The sequence below is a fragment of the Salvelinus fontinalis genome, chromosome 42, assembly GCF_029448725.1.
Source record: "Salvelinus fontinalis isolate EN_2023a chromosome 42, ASM2944872v1, whole genome shotgun sequence".
Taxonomy (NCBI): domain Eukaryota; kingdom Metazoa; phylum Chordata; class Actinopteri; order Salmoniformes; family Salmonidae; genus Salvelinus; species Salvelinus fontinalis.
Window position 1 is genome coordinate 23,651,991 of NC_074706.1, and position 26,761 is coordinate 23,678,751.

At 40.7% G+C, this 26,761-nt stretch overlaps 1 long non-coding RNA gene across 1 annotated transcript; it reads right to left on the reverse strand.

Moving 5' to 3' along the window:
- Nucleotides 1–21,928: 21,928 nt before the first annotated feature.
- On the reverse strand, nt 21,929–24,199 carry LOC129841212 (uncharacterized). Its single transcript, XR_008757294.1, has 3 exons — nt 23,835–24,199; nt 23,006–23,038; nt 21,929–22,881 (listed from the first exon to the last, which is right to left on the reverse strand). It is a non-coding gene; the product is annotated as an uncharacterized LOC129841212 (long non-coding RNA).
- Between the last annotated feature and the right edge of the window lie 2,562 nt (nt 24,200–26,761).

Genomic DNA, 26,761 nt, shown 5'->3' on the forward strand with positions numbered 1-26,761 from the left:
CTTTCAAAGTTCCAACTACAAGCGCTATCAATGGCTCACAGGCTCCGAGAAGCACTGCAAACTGTACTGCTGGGAATGCCTATTATTTGCAAGTGATCGATTTTGTGTTTGGAGCCACTCTGGCTTTGCAAACTTGAGTTGTCTAACCAAGGCAGCAACGAGACACCAAAGTACTTACAAGCAATGGTGCTTTTGAAAACTTTTGGGGACACCCGAGTGGATCTACAGCTCAACGAACAAGCGTGCAGGGCAACGGAGCTGCACAATGAAAAGGTGAAGAAAAATAGGGAAATATTGAAAAGACTCATTGATTGTGTCATGTTTTTGGGTAAACACTGTTTACCCAAAAATGTCAATTTTTGTCAATTTCAAGGTGACGCAACGCCTGGTTATACTGTGTTTCTGTCTAAATGTATAGTGTCTAGAGCCATGGCATCATAATGATGGTAATAAGAGGTGGATTAATTCGGGTGGGACTGTGTAGGACCTCACTGAAGGCCCCAGGCCCACGGCACGCCACTGCGGGAAGGGGGTAAACTGAGATCATACAAAAAATACATCAAGATACCACTCCACTCTTTCAGTCACAGTTCAAATCCCATCCCTTAAAAGGCTCAGGTGCCTGTGAGGATGGAGCATTAAATCGACAGGATTCCTTGTAATGCCTCTGCTGTCAAATCCCTACATTCCTACATTAAAAAAAAACATGCTGAAGCAGTGAAGAGAGTGGCTGAGGAAGATGGGTACAGGGTGAGGGATCCTGAGAGGATTTCTGTGAGTAGGTAGAAACTAAGAGAGTGCTGGAAATAATATGTGCTTCAGTAAGGTAGGTTTCTTGGCATTCATAGCTATGGTTGTCAATTGTACTGCATAAATTGATCTAAAGTCGCAGAAAATAGAGGTTATGGTGGCAGCGGCAGAGAAATATTTGGGATTGCGAGGTTTTACTGCAGAACAGTTGTAGGGGGTGTTGAGTGGTAGTGTTCTCTCCTCCCAGACCGTTAGATGTAGCTAGCAGGAGAAGATAGCTAAAACGCCCCTTTCCTGGCATGATGTGCTAGCAATACAGCTATCAGTTTATTCTAGGTAATAGTTTAAGAAGACAAAAATCTATAGGACAAGTACTGTAAATCTAATACAGTCATCAAGGCAGGACCCACTAATTTCATTCATACTGACAAATAAGAAATGCCACATTATCCCTGTCAATAACAGGATGATTGCAGAGCAGCCTGCCTCAGTCTGTCAGGATATTCATTTTCTATCACAAACTACATTGCTTTGCTGCGATTTATTTGATTAATTCTTGTCTCACATGATCTATTCAGCTCTCCTGTGTCCTGCTCCAAGAGATCAACCAAGTGCAATTCACCTGTAGTTTAAAGTACTTAAGAAATATTTTCAAGTATTTTTACTTAAGTAGTTTTTGAGGGTGTCTGTACTTTACTATTTATATTTTTGACAACTTTTGCTTTTCTACATTCCTAAAGAAAATTCTGTACTTTTTACTCCATACATTTTCCTTGACACCCAAAAGGTACTCTTTACATTTAGAATGCTTAGCAGGACAGGAAAATGATAAAATTCACACACTTATCAAGAGAACATCCCTGGTCATCCCTACTGCCTCTGATCTGATGACTCACTAAACGCATGCTTCGTTTGTAAATAATGTCTGAGTGTTGGAGTGTTCCCCTGGCTTTCCGTAAATTAAAATAAGCAAGGAAATAATGCCGTCTGGTTTGCTTAATATAAGGAATTTGAAATGATTTATACTTTTACTTTTGATAATTAAGTAACATTTTAGCAATTACATTTAACTTTTGATACTTAAGTATATTTCAAACCAAATACTTTTACTCAAGTAGTACTTCACTGGGTGACTTTCACCTCTACTCTAGTACTTTTCTATTAAGGTATCTTTACTTTTACTCAAGTATGATAATTGTGTACTTTTTCCACCACTGCTATTCACTGACTGCTAGCTAATGAAACACAAATTGGCATTTACAGTAGCTGGCTTGACTAGTCAGTCAAACATTGGCTAGCTTTCAATAATTTGGCTAAATTGTCAATGGAGTCTTCATACGAACAAAACAATTCGAATTGCATGCTACATATTTCAAGTGCACTCAAACAGATATTTATCTTATTTCAGTCTTTGGGAGCTAGCTATATCTGTTCCTCTTCCACAGCAGCTCGCGTCTGACAGGTGACAAATTTGTTTTATATTACTATTTTAACATGGAATGTGGACAATTCTATGGCTTTTGCCAAAGATGGTAGAGTTTGTCTCTGGACCACACAAGCTTTAGATTGCATTCTGCTAAGGTCCTTGCCTCTCTCTACATCGGCCAGCTACATTGGTGACCAGGGTGGGATCCTTTCAATATACATATAGGGCCTGGACACATGCGCCTAGAAAGAAGGGGTAATACTGAAGAATGCGGCGATAACAGTTCTACAGTCTCCATCAGAGGCCCAGGCTTTTGGTATAGATGGTAAAGCTCTCATGTCTGGACTGCAACATTGTAAGATTGTGCCCTCCACAGCACTTGATATACATTGATTGGTAGGTTACACTATATTTACATACTCCAAATACTGCCTGATGTACCTTTGCTATTTGTCTCCGTACTCAATAAATCACATTTATTTATAAAGCCCTTTTTATATCAGCAGATGTCACAAAGTGAGTATACAAAAACCCAGCCTAAAAGTCCACAAACAGCAAGCAATGCAAACGTAGAAGCACGGTGGCTAAGAAAACTCCCTGGAATGGTAGGAACCTAGGAAGAAACCTAGAGAGGAACCAGGCTCTGAGGGGTGGCCAGTCCTCTTCTGGGTGTGCCGGGTGGAGATAAGAGTACATGGCCATTAAGGCCAGATTGTTATTCAAGATAAATACAAATAAATGGTGAAACACTGTATTTTGTTCAAATTTATACGCATTATACATGATGAAAAGCATGTCATCGTCAACTTTTAGAAGGTTAGTAGGAAAGTTAATCATGTAAACTACCTAAGTATACTCACATTCACTGAACATTGTGTTTAAAACTCAAACATTAATTTCCCAACTGCTTTTTGTATAATCCTACAGGCTCTTTATCATTCGCCATACCTTATATTCCAATGCATCCAACATTATGCATGTCCACCATGATATTGGGTACCTGCTATTTGAGAACTCATCTGGTATAGAAATCAAACTCTGGTTTTCTTAATGAAGAGCACATTGTACAACTGTTTCTAGAGAAATTGTATTGCAAGGTATGCTATATGTGTAAGGATATGCCATATGTATGGGCGAATATGCATATTCTGCTGTCGTTTTTAAACCTCCATTCTAAAGTACATGACACACATATTTTTCTATATACATTTATTTGGGTTTCTATGCAAATTATATGATTGGATGTTTCTTTAAGCCTGCAGCTAGTTACTTAAAATGAGACATATAATCATGCCAAAACAAATTTAAACATGTAATTCACTAACCGAGAGATCACTAGCTAATGAAACACACATTTTACAGTAGCTGGCTGGGCTAGTCAAACATTGGCTAGCTTTCAATACATTGGCTAAATGGTCAACGAGGTTAACTCTTCGTACGATCAAAACAGTTTGTGTGGCATGCTGCATATTTCAAGTGCACTTAAATATCTGTTTATCATATTTCAGTCTTTGGGAGTTAGCTATATCTGTTGCTCGCGTTTTCACAAGAGGCAGTGTTTACGTCGTAGATAAGAAGCAGGTCATCAGCTGCTTTCATAAAGAGTGGTATGTACGAGTTATGATTGATTCCAAGTTTGGCAAATTAGTCTGAGCAGACAGTGTCGAAATATACTTTTCATGAGAAAATTTGTCAAAATTGAAAGTACCAACGAATTGTATAGTCATCATAAAAATGTTTTAATGACAACTACAAAACAAATACGCTCCTATTTTTGGCTTCGGCCCACCACATATAAACCATGCTTGAAACTCGTGTTGTAAAACTGCATTTGTAAAACGATGCCAGACACGCAATTCAATGAATAGATTAACAAATGTGGTAGTAATGGGAAACTGGAATCCCCCTATTTTTTTTTATTTTTTATTTATTTTTACAAATGCCAAAACTGCTTTCAAAAGTGTTTTCCCGTGATTGCATTAAGAATTGTTGTGCATTGACTGTCAATACATGTTTCACTCTCCTAACTTGAATGCGCTTCGAGAGGAATATTTGTATCTGCATAGACCACACAACAACAAGCCGAGTAGGTAAATAGGTCAACTATTCTACTATGGGCTTGTCTGATTTTGTTTTAATAACATTACAAGGCAAAATAGTAGCACTGGAAAGTTGCATCCTGAGTGATAAAGTAGCGGCTTTGAAATACTTTGCCAGCAGCTACACACCGCAGTCTGAGTTAAGCGCTGCTGTGGTGCCCTTTGATAGACCATTTCATTCCATTCATCTGAACATCGGAGTGTCATCAACAATTATGCATGTTTGTTCAGTGCACAGAGCTTAAAGAGAAAATAACATATTTGAGACAAGCCCGGTGCCACGAGGGGGCAAAAGGGGGCAATGCCCCCTTAGTTGAAATATTGTTCCCCCTCAGTTTTGTATCCCTATTCTGTCCCACAATCTGTCCCCTCCATTATGCCAAACAGATTTGTTGTGAATGCTTCATTCATGCTACTCCCTTGCACGCATCATATATACGTCATTCACATTTAACTTTGATTGGCCTTCACAGTAGAAGGGCGGGGTCAATTTGACCGTTTTAGGTTTACTTTCATGGATGGAACTTAGCTAAAGCTAACAGTTAGTTTGGTAACTGATAGCATGATGGATATTAGAAAGTGGCTTTGCCAGGGCACAACGGCAGCATCGAATCAAAGCGGCGGAATGGGGAAAAGACTGCCGCTGAGCCAACACTAATCACAGAGGCCAAGGCCGTCGAGCCCAGCAGCAAAGGCACCTGCGCAACGTTCTTCCAGCCTGGTGACATAGGAGGGAACCAACCCGAGGAGGGGCCTGCAGCCTCCAAGACCGAACCTAGCAGCAGCACCACTAGGATATTACAAGCACCGACGCCTCCATCAGTGCCTGACAACCTTGGTGATGAGGAGCCAGTGCAGGTTTGTATGGGGAAATAACCAACCTGCCTGTTCTGTGGGAGAAAACCAGCATTTTGTAGCATGTGGTCCAAAGGCAGAGAGTGGCTTGAATATTCCTGCAAGGAAATAAAAGCACACGGACACTCCCGCTCCAAGCAAACGGCAAAGAGTAGTGAATAGTAATCTGAAAGAATATGTGGTCAAAACAACAATGGACAAGCAAGAAGAGGGTAATGAGAGGGAGTGCAAAATACTGTTTTTCAGCACTCTGGATGCTGTACTGGGAGAAATGTCAGCAATATTTAACTAACGAAACAGCCAACTTGTTGAGGCCCTGTGTGCTTTGCACCCAGAGAATGAAACCTTTATGGATGTCAAAAAGGTGAAATGACTGCTGGACGTTGTGGAAGCTGAGTTTACTGTTGCATGGCAGTTACAGACTGAAATCGGCCGATCTGGAGAAGGAAAATGGACTACATTTTGGATAGATACTCCCGGCCTCCAACAGCAATGCCTGTGCTGATGGCATTGAATCTGGGATGTTCATTTGGGATGTTCATTTGGAGCATCCACGGCAATGTGCGAGAACTCTTTTTCAACATTGAAAAACGTTCTGTGAGCACAGACGGAGCATGTTGCACAGCAGGAAAGCGTAGCTTTCAACTGGCTTTTGAGAGGGATCTTACAAGCAAATTCCGTGGGGAGTGGAATGAGAGACTGCTGAGGAGGTTCAACACAGCATCAAGGTGGCTGCAACTCTTTTGAATCTAGGTAAGAACAGTCAGCCTGGCTGGGCTTTTATTATTTTGTTGTTTGCTAGTTTTTGGAAATGCGTGGCAAATGTCAGAAATAGGCGTAGATGTGATTGTCTTTATTGGCGTTGTTGCCAAGTCTACTGCTTGATTTCTGTGATTGGATTGGAAATGTTTAGTTTATAATATAATCTGATTGTTTTTAATGTGTTATATGTTAGAAGAGGTGCTTTGCATTACATTGATGAGGGTGGGCAGACCTTGACCAATGGTTGAGTAACGATGTAGCTCTAGTGTTGCCATAAACAACTTGTTGCTATGGAATACTAATTTCTCTTATCATACGCAGCGTAGTACAGCACTCTTGTGGGAAGACAACTTGGTAGCTGCGTCCAAGCTGCATTGTACCGATAAGTCGTGGTAGTGCATTGTACATTATTGTTTGCTTTCCGCGATTGGAAATGCATTGTATTGGCATGGGGAAGTGTTATTACTGTAATTGGCAACTGTTTTGCATTGCATTTTGTGCATGTAGCTGTGTAGCGTTGTCATAACTGCATTTTCTCGACCAAGTTATGAATTGTCCATGTTTGTAAAGCGGTGCAGTAGTCTGTATTTCTGCGGCAAGACAGCAGTGCGTGGCTGCAAATACATTGTGTGTAATTGTACTATCGATTATTATCCATCCTGTGTTATCAGCAAGTGAAAATAGTTGTGCCCCCTTGCCGAGTTAATCCTGCCGCTGGGCCTGATTTGAGAATATATTTCGTAGAACAGACATGCTTGTCTGTATAAGGCCATGTCATCTCCAAACCAGAATCCATATGACGGAAATCTGTCTCATTGACAGAGAACTTTAACCCCTGTAGGCGACTGTCTGCATTCCATGTGGGACGAGCGTCGCCCTCCACTTGTAGTCACCTCATCTACCACTATAACCTCCCCTTTATTATTTAAGCCCCCTTCAGTGTATACACTACTACTGTACCGGTTCCAGTCCCCTCTAGAATGATCAGTCTGTGTTTCTTAACTCAAGGGCATGTTTCCAGGGTCCATCTCTGTAGCGTAAGAACAAGACGGATCATCAACGTCAGTGTCTAACGCGTCACAATCACCATCTCCACAGGAATGAACTGTCTTTTGGCTCTGGTGAAATAGTGGAAAATACTCTGAGCCGGGAGCAGGAGGCCAGCCCAGTATCTCTGGGTCTAATCTGTGGTCAGATCCTGTGTGTTACAGTTAATTACTGACCTCCGTGATGCTGCGGGTCCTCCTTGACAACAGGGGGCACTCCAGCAACTCCAGTCTGGGTGTCTCTGCTTTGCCGCGGGCGAGCAAACTCCTTCAAACTTCTCCTGCTTGACCCCAGGACCTGCAGCCTCTACATCTGCGGACTGACACAAGAAGATGGGAGGTTATTACTGGTACATGAGTTGAATTGGATAACAACGTCATAGGGAAGTCTCACAAGCTCCCCTATCGCAAGCAAGTGAATAGCTAAGGGGAGTATTTCTGAAATAAACGGGACACATTTGATTTACAAAGTAACACATTTTTTATGCAACACTATTACACTAACCTCTATCACGATAACCTGTTGGGTTAAGGTTCCAGTCATCAGCAGTGATTGGTTGGTCATCTCACCATGTATTCTGTCCTGCTGATTTCACAAAGCTCTTGTGGCCTCCGGTGAGATGTCCTTCACCTGAAAAAATTATTGGGGATAAAGAGGTGGTTAGGCTAGCTACTTTCAATGCAAAACGGTATTGTACACTATTGACACTGTCTAGAATTGGTTTGGCTTCTTGATTTGTCACTAGATTACACCTACAGTGTCGAATACAAATGTAGTGGTTGAAGTGTTTCCATTAGCCATTTAAGCAAATTGCACATTAATAAATTAGCAACAGCTGTATGCCCTCCCACCAATCTGTTTCATGCGTTATGTATAGCCCTCGAAAACCAGCATGTATAGAATGCAAGAATTTACTAATATTTGCCATATTATAATAATTATCATGTGCCAATGTATTGCTACCGTCCATACCAAGACTTTAACTCCTGTAGATCTGAAAAAATTGGATTGTGAAACTTGCCAGCCAACCAGAAAAGCAAAGGGAAGCTATTCATGCATTCTTGAAAGTCAGGACAATCTCTGTCCTACATAGAAACATTTTCTAGTTGAAAAAATAAATAAAAAATAAGGATTTTACAAGCAGTAGGCATTTATAATTAAATGTGGAGTGGAGCTTTATAGTTACGCAGTGATGTCACGTGCTCCCGTGTTCCTTCAAAATCATTTGGCTATCATCATTTATTTGAAAAATACAGTTTCCATCATAACTTGCCACAATAAAGAAAGTTAGACTAAAAAAAAATCCACCCCTGTCGAACGGATAAAAATTGTATTTAGAAAGTTTGTCCTATATCTGCCATTTCATTACGCCTGTAGCAATATTTTTTCTGTTGACATTGTTTTTTTTTAATCAACCTGGGTCAGTTGAAATCTGCCTTCTGATCCCTTTATGAACTGACAATCACCGGGCAAATGCCCACTGTATGAAATACCCATGAACAACAGTAGCCAATAGGATTACAGGGGACGTGCCAACACACGCACACAAACAGGGTGAGCATAGGGATGCAATGACTGTACAATCGCTACACAATGGTATTGTGTCTTTGCGCAAGATAGCTATCGAATCAGGGGAATTATTCCATACTATCCAAAAACTAACCAAGATCCAATTCTGGCCTGGTTAACACATCTCAACACGTGCAGAGGAGAATGGGTGACAGGCACTGAGATATATTGACTGCGACAGGCAGCGCAGCCTCTGCTTTCTGCAAAATGTACCTCTTGCCATTCCTCTGTATAGGTCGAGGCAGGGGCGCCGCCAGGGATTTTGGGCCCCATGAAGATATATCACATTGGGCCCCACCACCACAGGCCACACCAACCCTGCGCAATTGCTGTAACCACACCTCCAGAACCCAATCGACCCATTCAAAGCTTTAAATAACTCTACCTTTGCAGGCTTGCAACTCTCTTGGAGTCCAATATTTACTGTATGATATTTACTGACAGTGAGCTGTGAAAATATAACACTGTGCAGACATGCATGCAACATTCTGCATACAGTGGAATTCACTTTGATGCAAGACTGATACCCTCTATAAGAAATGTGCTAAAGGTCATCTTTTACAGTCTAAATGTAATTTAAATGTAATTTTCTCATTAATGGATATCTTAAATATTAAACATTAACCTCTTCAATTAAAATAAATGAAGATGATCATCTATAGAATATAACAAACAAAATAATAAAATCAGTAGCAGATTTGAAGTATACATACCAACTACAAAATTAGCAGCTGTAAAAGTGGAAATGGAAATGTTGGTGGCGCGAGAGGAAAGGTCAAGTGGTCACCAAATCAATAGGTTTCTTCCACTTGAGGTCTTGATTGTGCACAACACATTTTATGGAATTCCAGCCATTGCTTTGAGATATATCAGAGAGAATACAGTAGACGGCATGTGTCCGAAAGTGATTGATGACCTATTTTATGTGTCACGTGGTTATGCCCATTTATGTACATCCTGTCCGGATGTTCTCACACTATCGAGTGAGTGCTTATGTGTCACGAGAATTTTCAATCCCAATGATAATAACTAACAATCAATAAGCTTTGACCAATCCCCGAGGTTTGTAAGACCCTGGGTTTAATAATAATTAGGCAAAGACTCAGCTTATGCAAAAGGGTTGTACAGTTTATTTCCGAGAGCGCTCTGAAGTCCATAATACAAAGATATCAATTTTATAGCTCACTCCCTACTTACGCACATACCTCCACACAAACAATAGATGTCCTACGCACATGCATACACACGAACAGTAGGTGAGTTGTATCCATTGTTTATCACTACCAAGCCGACAGTTCCATTCCCCCGAGATTAGAGGAACCTTGAAAGGACTCCCTGTCCTATCGTAAGTTTCTCAGAGTTCTAGTCAGGTCAGGTCATACACAGTTGAATTGTTCTCGGTATCTCCTTAGTCACACACACACACACACATTTCTCTCCCTCACATGTCTCTACCGAACCTTATTAGACTTACGTTTAGTACTTTAATTATTCATTATACATGCTACATAAACTAATAATCACTAATAGTTACGTTTCAGGGTGGAATTCTTTAATCATTACCTTTAAGCATATAAATTCCCTTATTATGTGACCTGATAGTGCCGCTGTTTTGGATAAAGCATGTGTTTGCAATAAATCTGTCCTGGTGATTGATGTGTAGTGACCTTGTTGAACTCTGGTATGTGTTTGAACATTTGAAAGAGTTGTGAAATTTTGTAGTGAACTTATTGCTCTGCTGTTTAGGGATCTTGTATATGAAACAGTCATTTCTGGGGTAGGTATGCCTGAGTATAAGTAAGAGCTATGAACACTACGAGCAACAAGAAACCTCAAGAAAGATAAACCACCGAAGACTCTAAGAAAGAAATAAAACATGGATGTGCTAAGTTGTCACGAACCGGCTCGAAGTCCGTAACAAAAAGGTAGATAAGGAATAACAAAAGTATATTTGTTAACTGAAGTAACCTAAATACAATTAATGGTGTGTGTAGTCAGTAATCAGTAGTGTAAGTGAGTGGTTGTGTGCATAGATGTGATAATGAGGGGTGTTGAAAGGTGCCAAAGCAAACAAAAACGACCACAAAAAACGCCACAAACAAAATACAACAGTGTGTCTGCATGGAGAGTCCTCAATGAATGGGGAAAAGGTGTATTTATTCCGGGTCACACCCGAACCCAGGTGTGTCCCATTTCGCTGACGACCCTCCTGGCTCCGCCCACTGACATCCTATTAAGAAAAACAAGAGCAAAGAGAAAGAATTTGGCGAACAGAGTGGGAGTGTCGTCACAAGTACTGACACGCCCGTGACGACCTTAACATCGGAAGCAGTACCATGGTTAAAACAGAGAAAGGGATGAGTGTAAATCAGCAAAATACGATGCGCCAAAAAAGCGTTTATAAATTTGTATAGAACCCAAATACCTCCCGTAACTGTGCTGAAAGATCAAGTGTTGATGTCTAATGGGAAACTATGGGGGTATATGTTTGATTACCCTGCCTGTAGTGTGAAACTCTATACCATAGCCGAAGGAGAAGAGTATACAGACCAGACCCTAGGAGTGGACTACAGGATTGAAGACTGACGTGTTTCGCAAGGTGGTGTGTCCTGAACTGAGAGTTAGCTCAAAGGGTTATAGCTTGTTCACGGGCTACGAAAGAATGGACTTCCTTGTGGATGCATGAGTTCTATATCAGCAACGAGAAAATCTGCAACGGTAACATCCGTATGGTGGACTGACTGGGGATTTTAGGTTGCGTATGCTTATTCCTTTTAACGGTTGGGATATGATGGAATTGAAAATGCTTGAGTTAGTGGATGCTCTCTTTGTGCAGAGCCAACGCCAGCAGAGTATTGTTAAACTAAGGAAGTGCATTATACATATGAATCCTAAGGATGTTGATTCAAACATCAGATTCAGTTTTAGATGTGGTGATTTGGAGAGTATATAAGAGAAAAATGCCACGGTTGTGAGATCAATCACCCCAGCCAGCGACGACATCCTTGTTTATATGACCCACCCAAGTACTTCTCCTTCAACCACTTTGATGAACTGGTGAAAAGACTGTGGTCTGGCCGTTTTATAACATCTCTGGTCAGAGTCCTGGAGTCTATGGTGTATGGGTCTATGGTGTAACAGAGGCTTTCCTACATGAACTGAAGGAGGAAACTCAAAGAAACCAGGAAAGCACTGGTGGACGACAACAAATACAAGAAAGATTTGGTGGCTGATGTAGTGACTTTCTGGCTCAATAAACCCCAAGAAAACGAGTAACATTATTTATTTTTTAAATTAGATAGTATGCAAATTGTTACCCATTGTTTATATGTTAAAGAGAATAAATACATTTTTTTATTTTGAGAGAATTTACAACTCTTATTCAACAAATTATTGAAAATAAAGTGGACAATGTATCGCTCTACACATCCAACAATACAGGGGTTAATGCAGAGCGTGTGTTAAATGGAACAAATCATGAGTCGGGGAAGACTACACTGGTCACAACAGGTATCATGTCTTGTGGATGATTCTGAAGAACTAGAAACATCCTTGTCCAAGATTTTAGTTTATTTGTTTGAACCATCATTTAGGTAGCAGGTTAGGCGATGCTCAAGTGAATGATTAGCTAGCAGAACAGGATGCTTACACTCTGCATAAACCCGTGCGAAAACTATTTCCTCTAAATATAGTTTTTTTCTACTCATCCCATGTCCCGGTTTCAGGCGGATCTATGTGACATGCAGGCACTTGATGATAAAAATGATGGAAATCGATATATGCTAACAGTTAAAGACATTTTCTCTAAAATAGCATTTGTAAGGGTCTTAAAAAAATAAGAGTGGGGCAGAGGTGACCTGGGCCTTTGACTCTATCTTGGAGGAAGGAGGAGCACCCAAGAAAGTGCAGACTGATGGTAAATATTTTTTTTATAATACTTTTCAGAAACTCATGAAGAAGCACAATATCGTACATTTTACTACAGGTTCGTATTTGAAAGCTTCAGTTTAACACTTTAACAGGACTTTGAAGGAGAGGATGTGGAAATACTTTACGGCTCACAACACCCATAGATATGTGGATATAGTTCAAGGTTTAGTAAAGGTTATAACTACGGCTACCATAAGAGTATAAGTATAAAACCCTCTGAGGTCTCTTCTGAAAACTCTTCAAGTCTTTAAAAATCTGTATGGTTTGTTTCCCCTTCGCCGTAAGATTTTTTTAAATTTAAATTCATAGTGGGTGACTTGGTACGTATATCCAAGTTGAGGTGTGTTTTCGACAAAAAATATGAGCAAGGTTACAGCGATGAGCTGTTCACAGTTACTGAATGTCAACCAGGTATACCTCCTGTCTACAAGTTAAAATATTATGATGGGGAGCTTATAGAAGGATCCTTTTATGAGAAGGAACTCCAGAAGGTAAAGATGGGTAAAGACAAAGTCTTTCACGTGGAGGAGATTCTGGATCAAAAGAGAGAAAATGGTTAAAAAAAATGGGTGTTGGTCCGTTGGAAAAACTGTCCACAAAAGTTCAACAGTTGGGTATTAGAGGAAGAGGTGGTGGAGGCAGTGGGGGTTAACTTAAACCCTCATACAGGATAAAAACACCTCCATTCGAGTGTACACTGGAGCACAGTGGATTTTACCTGACTCTCCCCAGTAATGTGTCTGCAGATATACAGTGGGGAGAACAAGTATTTGATACACTGCCGATTTTGCAGGTTTTCCTACTTACAAAGCATGTAGAGGTCTGTAATTTTTATCATAGGTACACTTCAACTGTGAGAGACGGAATCTAAAACAAAAATCCAGAAAATCACATTGTATGATTTTTAAGTAATTCATTTGCATTTTATTGCATGACATAAGTATTTTATCACCTACCAACCAGTAAGAATTCCGGCTCTCACAGATCTGTTAGTTTTTCTTTAAGAAGCCCTACTGTTCTCCACTCATTACCTGTATTAACTGCACCTGTTTGAACTCGTTACCTGTATAAAAGACACCTGTCCACACACTCAATCAAACAGACTCCAACCTCTCCACAATGGCCAAGACCACAGAGCTGTGTAAGGACATCAGGGATAAAATTGTAGACCTGCACAAGGCTGGGATGGGCTACAGGACAATAGGTAAGCAGCTTGGTGAGAAGGCAACAACTGTTGGCGCAATTATTAGAAAATGGAAGAAGTTCAAGATGACGGTCAATCACCCTCGGTCTGGGGCTCCATGGAAGATCTCACCTCGTGGGGCATCAATGATCATGAGGAAGGTGAGGGATCAGCCCAGAACTACATGGCAGGACCTGGTCAATGACCTGAAGAGAGCTGGGACCACAGTCTCAAAAAAAAACATTAGTAACACACTATGCTGCCATGGATTAAAATCCTGCAGCGCACGCAAGGTCCCCCTGCTCAAGCCAGAGCATATCCAGGCCCGTCTGAAGTTTGCCATTGACCATCTGGATGATCCAGAGGAGGAATGGGAGAAGGTCATGTGGTCTGACGAGACAAAAATAGAGCTTTTTGGTCTAAACTCCACTCGCCGTGTTTGGAGGAAGAAGAAGGATGAGTACAACCCCAAGAACACCATCCCAACCGTGAAGCATGGAGGTGGAAACATCATTCTTTGGGGATGCTTTTCTGCAAAGGGGACAGGACGACTGCACCGTATTGAGGGGAGGATGGATGGGGCCATGTATCGCGAGATCTTGGCCAACAACCTCCTTCCCTCAGTAAGAGCATTGAAGATGGGTCGTGGCTGGGTCTTCCAGCATGACAACGACCCAAAACACACAGCCAGGGCAACTAAGGAGTGGCTTCGTAAGAAGCATCTCAAGTTCCTGGAGTGGCCTAGCCAGTCTCCAGACCTGAACCCAATAGAAAATCTTTGGAGGGAGCTGAAAGTCCGTATTGCCCAGCGACAGCCCCGAAACCTGAAGGATCTGGAGAAGGTCTGTATGGAGGAGTGGGCCAAAATCCCTGCTGCAGTGTGTGCAAACCTGGTCAAGAACTACAGGAAACGTATGATCTCTGAAATTGCAAACAAAGGTTTCTGTACCAAATATTAAGTTCTGCTTTTCTGATGTATCAAATACTTATGTCATGCAATAAAATGCAAATGAATTACTTAAAAATCATACAATGTGATTTTCTGGATTTTTGTTTTAGAATCCGTCTCTCACAGTTGAAGTGTACCTATGATAATAATTACAGACCTCTACATGCTTTGTAAGTAGGAAAACCTGCAAAATCGGCAGTGTATCAAATACTTGTTCTCCCCACTGTATATAGGAATAACAAAAGTTTGAATTATACAACCAATTTTCCAAAACCTACAGAGTTATCAGAGGCCTGGGAAGTAGGTCTCAGCGAGATTACATACCCACATAGCTGATATAATATCAAGGATAAGGACCGTGATTTTTATTGTTTTTTATTTTAAAAGAACATCTGAACCCCCTAAAGCTATTAAGCTTAAAAATGGATTCTGTAGACCTGTAGAGAGAATCATCTTTGAGTTGAACAGCCTCCTAACCCTGAACCAAATGAAAATACTATTGAACTCCAACCCAATTCAGAAACATGTACAAATCTCAGGGGATGATGAGGGAGCTATACAGACCAGTGGTAATTTAGCCTACATGAAGGGATGAAGCCCAATAAATGGGTGTATGTGAACGATACATTATTCCCACTCCCTGCGGATATACATGCAGGGTTTTACAACATGTTTGTGTATGCCAATTTCATATCCTATCAAAGGGTAGGAGACAGTTATGTACCCCTCCTGAGAACAGTTCACATAGATGGAAAGGATGGTGATGTAGTCACTGTTAACTATGACAAGCCACACTATGTACCTACTATGTAACCCACAAATGTGCATGTGTCTGCTCAAACGGTCAGAAACAGACTCCATGAGGGTGGTATGAGGGCCCGACGTCCACAGGTGGGGGTTGTGCTTACAGCCCAACATCGTGCAGGACGTTTGGCATTTGCCAGAGAACACCAAGATTGGCAAATTCGCCACTGGCGCCCTGTGCTCTTCACAGATGAAAGCAGGTTCACACTGAGCACATGTGACAGACGTGACAGAGTCTGGAGACGCCGTGGAGAACGTTCTGCTGCCTGCAACATCCTCCAGCATGACCGGTTTGGCGATGGGTCAGTCATGGTGTGGGGTGGCATTTCTTTGTGGGGCCACACAGCCCTCCATGTGCTCGCCAGAGGTAGCCTGACTGCCATTAGGTACCGAGATGAGATCCTCAGACCCCTTGTGAGACCATATGCTGACACATGCACATTTGTGGCCTGCTGGAGGTCATTTTGCAGGGCGCTGGCAGTGCACCTCCTTGCACAAAGGCGGAGGTAGCGGTCCTGCTGCTGGGTTGTTGCCCTCCTACGGCCTCCTCCACGTCTCCTGATGTACTGGCCTGTCTCCTGGTAGCGCCTCCATGCTCTGGACACTACGCTGACAGACACAGCAAACTTTTTTGCCACAGCTCGCATTGATGTGCCATCCTGGATGAACTGCACTACCTGAGCCACTTGTGTGGGTTGTAGACTCCATCTCATGCTACCACTAGAGTGAGAGCACCGCCAGCATTCAAAAGTGACCAAAACATCAGCCAGGAAGAATAGGAACTGAGAAGTGGTCTGTGATCACCACCTGCAGAATCACTCCTTTTTTGGGGATGTCTTGCTAATTGCCTATAATTTCCACCTTTTGTCTATTCCATTTGCACAACAGCATGTGAAATGTATTGTCAATCAGTGTTGCTTCCTAAGTGGACAGTTTGATTTCACAGAAGTGTGATTGACTTGGAGTTACATTGTGTTGTTTAAGTGTTCCCTTTATTCTTTTGAGCAGTGTATATATATAAAATTAAAAAAGTCAAATACATTTAAATGGTTATGTACACAACTACCATCTCGATCCTAACCGATATGTATCATACTATGTTGATCAAGTGGGTAATGGATTACCCGGTTATCATGGAACCCCGACCATGTATGGTTCAGGGATAGGTGGTGTATTTCGTAACCTCTTTAGGATGGTTTTACCATTTTATGAAGAGAGGCCTTAGCATAATCAAACCTCATTTAAAATCAGCAACCAAAAATATAGTGGTATATATATGGTGGCTAATACTATGACTAGACGTGCGTCCTCAGATCCTGAACATCAAGAAGGCTCAGGTCTTATGCTGTTGTCTCGAAGACCAAAGAGAGACCTCCGGGTATAAGGCGTAGGGCCCCCTCTTAAAAAGCGGAGGTTAAACGTTAGAAGAAAGTCAGTAAGTCAAAGACGACGTAAAGTGAGGAGGTCTCAACCAAAAACTGCAAAAAGCATACCGTAATTTCCGAACTATAAGCCGCTACTTTTTTCCCACGCTATGAACCTTGCGCTTTATACAATGATGCGGCTAATTTATGGATTTTTCCCGCTTTCACAAATTCATGCCGCCAAAAAACTGAGCACCGTCACATAATGTGACGTAAATCGAGCGCGCTCAAACTTTCCATCATTCTGATTACGGTAGTCATTTTGTCACCCTCATCATGGCAAAGACACGGAGAAATGCATATGATGCAGCTTTCAATTTGAAGGCGATCGATCTGTCTGTTGGAAAAGGAAATAGAGCTGCTGCACAGGAGCTTGGCCTTAATGAGTCGATGATAAGACGTTGGAAACAGCAGCGTGAGAAACTGACTTAGTGCAAAAAGACAACAAAAGCTTTCAGAGGAAAGAAAAGCAGATGGCCCGAACTAGAAAATGAGGCTTGGATGACAAGTGGGGAGAAATCCTTCACTAAAACGGGCCGCATGCGAAGAGCGACCATCAAGTCTGCCAGTGGGTCCTGACAGCGTGGAGCTGCTGCGTATTGAAGAGGGCAGCATGAGCTCAGCGGGGAATTTGCCTCCGGATGAAAGTGAGGAGAGCCACAATGAAAACGATCCAACATCGGATGAAGCAATTCTGAGGCTATTCAACTCCGACACCAAAGGAGATGACTTCAGTGGTTTCAGTGCACAGGAGGAAGACAGTGACCAAGGACTTTCTTGGTAGGCTACTGTTTACTGCTATTTAAAAAATAATAATAATAATGTTACAAGCCTGTTTCGTTAAAGCCTATTTATTTTTGTTACAAGACGTGTTTCGTTAAAGCCTATTTATTTTTGTTACAAGCCGTGTTTCGTTTAAAGGCTGTGTAAAGTTCATTTGTTTCAATGTACCGGTAGGCACCTGCGGCTTATAGACACGTGCGGCTTATTTATGTACAAAATACATTTTTTTTTTTTATTCAGTGGGTGCGGCTTATATTCAGGTGCGCTTAATAGTCCAGCAATTACGGTACTCAGAAGCATTTTCTAAAAGAACAAGCAACATGGCTCTTTTACACCGCATGTCCTCTGAAGCTATAAAGACAGAGCTCGATCTTTTCACGGCGCCATTAACACAACATTCAATAGAAAGATCCTGTTATGTGGCTATAGCCCCACTCTCTGCCATTACAGACAATGGACCTATAGAGTTTTTCATCCCAGGCCATGGTGACAACTACCTGGACCTCAACAACACCTTATTACATTTACGTCTCAAAGTGACCAAAAGAGATGGGACCAATATTGCAAATGATGCTAAGGTGAGCCTCATTGATTACCCCTTGGTGACCATCTTCTCCCAAGTGGATGTGACTTTGGGTGAACGTCAAAGCAGTGCCACCTATTCTTATAGGGCTATCCTGGAATGTTTACTAAACTACTCCAAAGACACTTTGAAGACACAATTCAGTGCTGGGCTGTTTAGCAAGGATACTGCAGGAGCTTCTATGGAAGCCATAGACCCCACGACTGGTGAAAACAAAGGACTGAAGGCTCGTGCTCGCTACTGTGCAGACTCTCGAGAGGTCCTAAACACTCTGACAAGAACGTTTACTCTTAAATTCGGTTGATTTTAAGGATAAAATTAACAAGGGCCAAGGATGAGTTTTGTCTGATGTCTGCCCAAGATGGTGACTTTAGTTTAAAAGTGTTGGGGGGCTTCGCTTTTTATTTTAAAAAGTGTCTGTATCTCTGGCAGTTCGTCTGTGTCATTCACAGGCTTTGATGAAAGGAAATGCCCTTTACTCTCTCCAAAGAATTACCATGAAAACATTCAGCGTACCAGTGGGGAGTAGATTCTGCAGTCAAGAAAACCTGTTTTTAGGCCCGTTACCCAGCTACATCGTTATAGGCTTGGTTGATCACGCCTCTAATAGAGACAGCTTACATAAAAAAATATTTAAAAATTCAGCATTTCAATGCAGAGTATGTAGCTCTCTGTCAGGACAGATTCCAGCTAGGGCCTTTCAACCACAATTCAATAACAATATATTTGTTCCGAAAATTTTAGAATCTATTCCTGGCTACAGGGAGGCATCTAAAAGATTTATCTTTACCTATTGACAGAAATTATTTTGCAGAGGGTTACACATTGTATGCTTTCAATTTATCACCTGATGATGACACCTCAGGAAATCTGTCTGCGGTGTCCCAAGGTCACCTCAGGCTGGAAATGCGTTTCCGTACATCTTTAGCTTGTACAGTTAGTATGATTGTTTATGCATGCTCTGATTCAATCTTGGAAGTGAATGCCCAAAGACAAGTCTTAGTGGATCTTTATTAATTAAGATATTAAGGATCATTGAGCAAAACATGAAGACCCAAGAGCTACAAGGTTTCATGAGCCGCTTGATTGGAAAACAATTTTGTGGAGTATGGGCTTGTGATGAACTACCTTTTGAGAAATGGAAGGATCAACCGGCCATGTTTGTTGTCAATACCCATCCTAAACACATGCCTGGTGAACATTGGCTAACATTAGAAGATGATGGAGGAGGTAGAAAAATCTCAACTTTTTTTTGATTCTTACGACTTTCCCCGGGGATTTTCACATTTCCCTATTAAACAGTTTTTGAACAAAAATGGATCAAAGATCTACTACAGCATTAAACAAGTACAAGATAATCTTTCCACTACATGTGGACAACACTGTGTATTCTACCTATGCCAAGGAGCCTGTGGAGTTTCTTTTGAAGATGTTATGTCTCTTTATAATGATGATTTAAGAAGTGATAGCACCATAGATTGTTTTGTTAGAAAATATCAAGTGTTTAAGTATGTCCTTTAAGACCCTATAGTCAATATGTATGTTCACGTCAAATGTTTAAAGAATGTCACAAATGTTAAATTGTATCATTTAAAAGAAAATCAAATTTATTGAATTGAATCAAAAGTCATTCAAAAGTCTAACCACCCTGAGAGATCAGGATCAGGAAAAGGTTCTGAGGCTTTCAGGGGTGAGGACTCATCCATAAATGAGTTATTATTAACCATTTGAAAATGGGGAGGGGTTCCAAGAACATCTTTAGGAGTGCTGTTGCTCTTTGAAGGGTTTTGTTTTAAAGTTTGAATCTGTTGGTGAAGCTTATAGTTTGGTACACCCAAGAGTGGAATGTTGAGGACTGCCAGGGCTTTAAGAAACTGACGCCACCCAGGAGGTCTTGTGGGATGTAGTGGTATTTGCAAGTCCATCATATGAGAACCCCTGACAACATCCCCCTGAAAGATAAACTCTCCTTTGTCATTCCAAGTAGCGGCCCCCTTTGAGTCTTTTATTTTGTTCATAATGTATCTAACATTTTTCCTGTTAAGTGCTGGAGCATGTATCAACATGTCATGCATAACATTATCTTCAACATGCATTTGATCTTCAACCTGTAAGATCTCTGGTCCAGGCATTACAGGGGCTTGGCTCTCTCTATGCTCTTCATCCTTTAAGGGTTCCGGTAGGGAAAGCGATAAATGGTTGGTCTCTCTCTCGTCTTGTTTTACCAAGGCCAAATATCTTTGCAAGAGTTTTGTGTATTTTTGGACCTTATCATAGAGATTCAATCCTTTTCTGTTCAAAATATCCTTCATGGCCTTATCCAAATCATTTTCTGCTGTTTGTCTGATATTTTCAGGACCCTGTAATTGTTTAAGTCTATCCAACTCTTGTTGAGTCACTAAGTACATTTTATTGGCCATCACACTCTGTGTTCAACCCCCACGTCTGGCAGCAATAAGGCTGGTGATGAAGGGCACGACTATACTGAGGAAAGGTAGAAGAAAACCCCCAGACTGTTGTATGTCTTTTCTTTTGAAGACTTGCCCTTTTATTGGCAAAGAGTCTGATCGCTGTCTTTTGTCTCTTTTTTCAAAAAAATGTAGGGTGAGTGGAATGCGTCCTTTGAGAAGATTCAATGCAATCTCACATAGTGATAATATGAGATCTGAAGAACAATGACCCAAGATGGCCTTACGTTCTTTTTGGGTAGCCCCAACTAGGGATCTCAAGAGTGGTAGGTTTTCTTTTTAAACGCAGAGAATTCTTATTATTTTTTAAAAACTTTTTGGAATGTAAACTGTCAGCCACTCCCACGGAAACAATCCTGTTCTGAGCCTCAGGTGTTCTGGAGTATTTGATTTTAAATCTACGATTAAATAAGAAAATGGTGCTTTGGTAGTGTCCTCATAGCTTTCCATAAAGTAGGATTTCTGTACATCTGCTGAGCTAGAATGTTTGTAGTTTGTCTCTAGGGTTTTTGAACAAAACCAAGTAATTGGCGTTCAAACAAATGGTACGGCTATTTTTACCTTGGTGAAACACATTTTGTACCAAGTAAAGCACTGACAGGTTTCAATGATGAGTATATTGAGTAAAAGCTTGCGCTATTTCAGGATGTTCACTACCGGCAAAAAGCATATCATCCAAAACCAGCAGATTGTTTTTATGAGGTAAGAGCTCATCATCAGACAGGGATGCGTGTATTCCTTCAACAAACTTGATTTTCTTTTTCTTCAACAACTTATCATACAGAGGTTGATAACATCACGCAATATTGTCAGGTTTCTGAGATAATACATGTTCAGAATTCTCAAATACTTTTTACAAAACAAGTTTTACCGCTGTTGGATGGGTCTGCGATTAAGGCCGAAAAAAATGGTAACTGCAACCTGGGATCAAAACCTTCTACAGCATCCATTATATCTTAAGGGTTAAGACACACAGGGCTTGTAACATAAAGTCAGTAACCAAAGGGCAAGGTGGTCCCGTCAGGTAAAAGCAATCTCTTGTCATAGACTACCCAGAATCTTTTAGTAAGTGGGGCATTACGTAGATGGAACCCCTTTTTAACCCTTTTTAATTGCATTTTGGAAATTTCTTGTTAATGTCACAACTGATTATAGATTTCCATGCCTTGGGGTGCCATGTTTCAATTTTGTGTTTTTCGTAGCAGTAGGAGGAACAACATGTACGATGACAATCCTCACCATGGTGTTAGGTGTAAGGGCTGCATTGGACATTTTTCATCCTGACACACTGAACAGTTATAACGACAAGAGTGCCCCCCCCCCCTGTCGGGTGTAGCCTGAATGACATGATGGGCACACATATGGTGCTCCTAAGAAAGCTCTGATGTCGGTAATACCATAGAAATTGTTGTTTTGCACATAAAAGTACAGGGTTCTGGAATTTAAAGAGAGCTGAATTAGATCTACTATGGTACAAAACCACAATCTTGATGTTAAGCAAATTTGACTATGTCAGAGAAAGCCACAGGCTCATGTATACATAGACCTACAGCCTTTTGGAGGTCGCTCGCCTTTTGTAAAGCTTCTAGATCAGTACATCCAGGGTTGAGTAAATGTGATAGGCCTATTGCAAAGCATAACTGATTACCAGGATTGTTAACGTTTAGGAGATAGGCCTGCTTATTTTATATGATTTCTGATTGCATGAGACTATCAAGTTTCCTTCTTTGACCACTTCCGCCTAGGGTTTGGCGGACTATTTGAAAAACAAGTTCTAAGGTCCTATCAGCTATGATGGATACATTAGATTGAACAAGATGTTCCAGCAGGGCTATAAATTGTTCAAAATCTGCTTCGCCATTAGGTAAAACAAGAGATACTGTGTTTTGCATACTATCACCACACATCACAAGTTTTTTTTTGTTGTCAAAGCCGGCTTTACGGAACGGTAGAATATCGTCGTTTTCAATACCCTCGATGTCATTCAATGGTAGAGCCCATAATGCCTCGGGTACTCTTGTTTGGGGGCTGAAAGCTGTAAACAAGATTAAGTTTGTAAAATAGTGTACACGATTTGTTTAATGCATAAAGATTATTATGCATTTTATTTTTGACTTGCGTCTAAAATATCTTGATGGTGTGGGACTGAGTAAAGATACAGCTGCGGTCTGTTGGTCCTCAAAATCATCATCTTCTTTCATGATAACTTCTGATGCTTGATGATCCAAATCAATTATTGCGGGTAACACCTGGGTAAATGTAGGGTATCGTATAGACGTTTTAAATAATATTAAAATATATTTATAAAAATATATACATTTTTACTTAAAAAATACATTTGACATAACACCATATAGTAACAATATTAATTACCTGAAAATTGCATGTCATCCAGTCTTAAAATGTCTGAAACCATATATAAAACAACCAGTTAAATATTTGAAGAAACCTTATTATACAGAGAGAGAGAGAGAGAGCTACATTCCACACGAACACACCTATAATGAAAAGCCATGTAACGTTTGGTTATGTAACTGAACATCCACTAGGTGGAGCCAGTGGTCCACTCTTGAGTATAGATTTTCTTTGTATGTGGCCATAGACCAAATCAAATTTTATTGGTCACATACACATGGTTAGCAGATGTTAATGCTTGTGTAGCGAAATGCTTGTGCTTATAGTTCCAACAGTGCAGTAATATCTAAAAAGTAATAACTAACAATTCCCCTCCAACTACCTAATACACACACATCTAAAGGGGTTAATGAGAATATGTACATATAAATATATGGCCGAGCGGCAAAGGCAAGGTCCAGTAGATGGTATAAAATACAGTATATACACGAGATATGAGTAATGTAAGATATGTAAACATTATTAAAGTGGCATTGGGACTATTGATCCATTTATTAAAGTGTCCAGTGATTGGGTCTCAGTGTAGTTTGTGATGGCTATTTAACAGTCTGATATATGTTTTATCCAAAACATTTTGGGATGAATACCTATGTAGTCCCTAGTCCATTCTCGTTTAACAAATAAATAAAACATTTATCAATAACCCCACCTCTCATTCAATATAAATATATATAAATGGTTATATATTACCTTATTAAAAACAGTAATTTTATAATATACAATATATCTTTATAAACCTGCATCGTTAGATATCAAAAGCATTCATTATATTGTAATTTCAACTCACCTTCAAAATGCTCCATGGGTGATAAGGATTCACGGAGTCTCTTGAGATTGTTCTGTCAGCAGTCCTATGGTCCTCTGTGTCCTAACTGAGAAAATGTATGGACTCTCTATTTACAGGTTGTATGGATAGGTAGCCTCTTTGTTTAAGAGAATGGCCTGATTGACTGCGACAACCACACCAGGACACATTCTGAGAACACATAAAAACTGTTTTCTGACAACAAAAAAATGCTGACCCTACATATGGATATGCCGAGAAGTCTTTTGGAGGTTCAGAGGTCATGAGATCCTCAGAAGTCTTTTGGAGGTTCAGAGGTCATGAGATCCTCAGAAGCCACAGGACCCCACTGTTTTCAGACCGTTGTTTCAAAGATCTTCCACACACACATAACCCCCCCCCCCCCTTCCAGGAACCCTTGGCTCGTATATAGAGAGAAACAGATCGGCGAGACAGAGAGAGAGACATAGAGCTTTCCTTCATTAAAGGTAAGATACACTTTCTTTTTAAATATATTTTCTTCCAAAATGTTAATCCCGAAATGCCTACTGTACAGACCTTTAAACATGTTACAATTATTAAAAAGTGCACTATGCAATATTAAAAATATGCCGGAATGTTTTTTTAATTTTTACTAAACATGAATATAAATCATACATATTATTTCCCAATACTACACTTTAATATCTATTAAATGTTTACAGTTATAATTATTCTTTCATTCCTTTCTTAGAAAATAATGTTATCAGCAAGTTTCTCTGCTTGTAACCTAACGCCCTGCCACACCCACATGTTTACACCCCGAGGGGGGTGACAGAGGTCATGAGATCCTCAGACGCCACAGGACCCCCACTGTTTTCAGACAGTTGTTTCAAAGACCTTCCACACACACAAACATGTGCACGCACACGCACACGCACACACACACACACACACACACACACACACACACACACACACACACACACACACACACACACACACACACACAACCTTTGAGGGACAAAGACAGAGAGAGCCTGATATTTAATTCATTTAGTACCGAAATGCATACATATTACACGTTATTATTGAACAATACTACCGTCCAGGTTTTGTATGTTTTCTTTTCCATGATAGATCAACCTTCTTGCCTTTAGCCCCAAGTTATGTCTTGAGGACAGAAGGGCTCATCTCTGTAAATGTTCACGATGTTGGAAAATATTTTCCACTTGTTTCATCATTTCAAGGACTTTATAATAATCTCCCCACCTAAAGCTAAAGACAGGCACAAAATAGTTGACCTCTGTGCAGGCTTTTGAAAATACATACGAACTAACTGAATTGATTGCATTTGAACTATTGAATTTGGCACAACCAACAATTGTCACTTTGGAGTCTGGACTATATGCCACTGAAGAGATTCTTATGGCTTTCAAATCATCTCGCCCGCAGACTTCCTCTTCCAGTGCGTACCCAGGCAGGGAATTTCCACTCAGGGCCTGTTCGAACTGACATAGAGCAAGTCTCATCTTAAGCCAAAAAACTCCCCGTTTTTGGTTGAAAAAGGGTGCGGAGGCAGCTGTTTGTGAAAATCTTCACCGTTGAATTGTCCGGTTGGAAAATGTACTCCACATGTCCGTCACATCATTAAAACAATCAGGTGCATCACAAAGAATGGCTTAGATGGATTTATCATTGTGTTCATGACACGAAGGACACAATACCCATTGGTCTAGGAGCCATGTTTTATTTATTCTTTAGTCTTCGGTGGTTTATCTCTCTTGAGGTTTCTTGTCGCTCGTAGTGTTCACAGCTCTTACTTATACTCAGGCATTCCCGGAAATTACTGTTTCATATACAAGATCCCTAAACAGCAGAGCCATAAGTTCCCTACAAAATTTCCCAACTCTTTCAAATGTTCAAACACATTCCAGAGTTCAACAAGGTCACTACACATCAATCACCAGGACAGCTTTATTGCAAACACATGCTTTACCCAAAACAGCTGCACTATCAGGTTACATAAGCACTCACTCTATAGCGTGAGAACATCCAGACAGGATGTACATAAATGGGCATAACCACGTGACACATAAAATAGGTCATGAATCACTTTCGGACACATGCCGTCTACTGTATTCTCTTATATCTTGTTCTCAGCCTTTGGGCATCGGGTGTAGTGATCCAATATCCATAGCATTTAACAGTTATCACTGGCCCTTGCTCAGCCTTACTCACCAAGAGCCAACGCCGAGCCTTCTTGCTAGCAAAATCACTGATCAGCTTGTTTTTCAACATCCTCACTTTTTCTGTCTCTTTCTGGGCACCTTCTCTCATTTGCTCCATCCTCATCATCTGTATTGGTACTGCCGGCACGGTCTTTCACCTCTTCCTTCACTTCCACACTCCTCCCTGACAAAACTGTATCACTTGAAGAGGATCCTGGCTCTGTAGAATGTACATGACACATATGATAATGTATCCTATAATATAATACCATTTGTAATAACATCAACCAAAATTTCAGTTACAGGCACCATGGAAAAAATTTAACTGCACTGAATCCTGCAGAATATGGACCCAAATTTCCTGCAGTTGCGTATTACCACCACTAGATGTCAGGAAACGACCATATTTCAGTCTGCTTCAAAGCCATGGAGACATACCTTGGCCATTTTTATTTATTTTTTATTTTACCTTAATTTAACCAGGTAGGCCAGTTGAGAACAAGTTCTCATTAACAACTGCGACCTGGCCAAGATGAAGCAAAGCAGTGCGACAAAAACAACACAGAGTTACACATAATCAAACGTACAGTCAATAACACAAAAGAAAAATAGAAAATCTGTGTGCAAATGACCTGAAGCCCTGAAGGTATTATTTTAACATTGGCTGTCACTTATACAGACTGAGTCACTCAATGCTTCAAACAATCAAACAGCATCCAA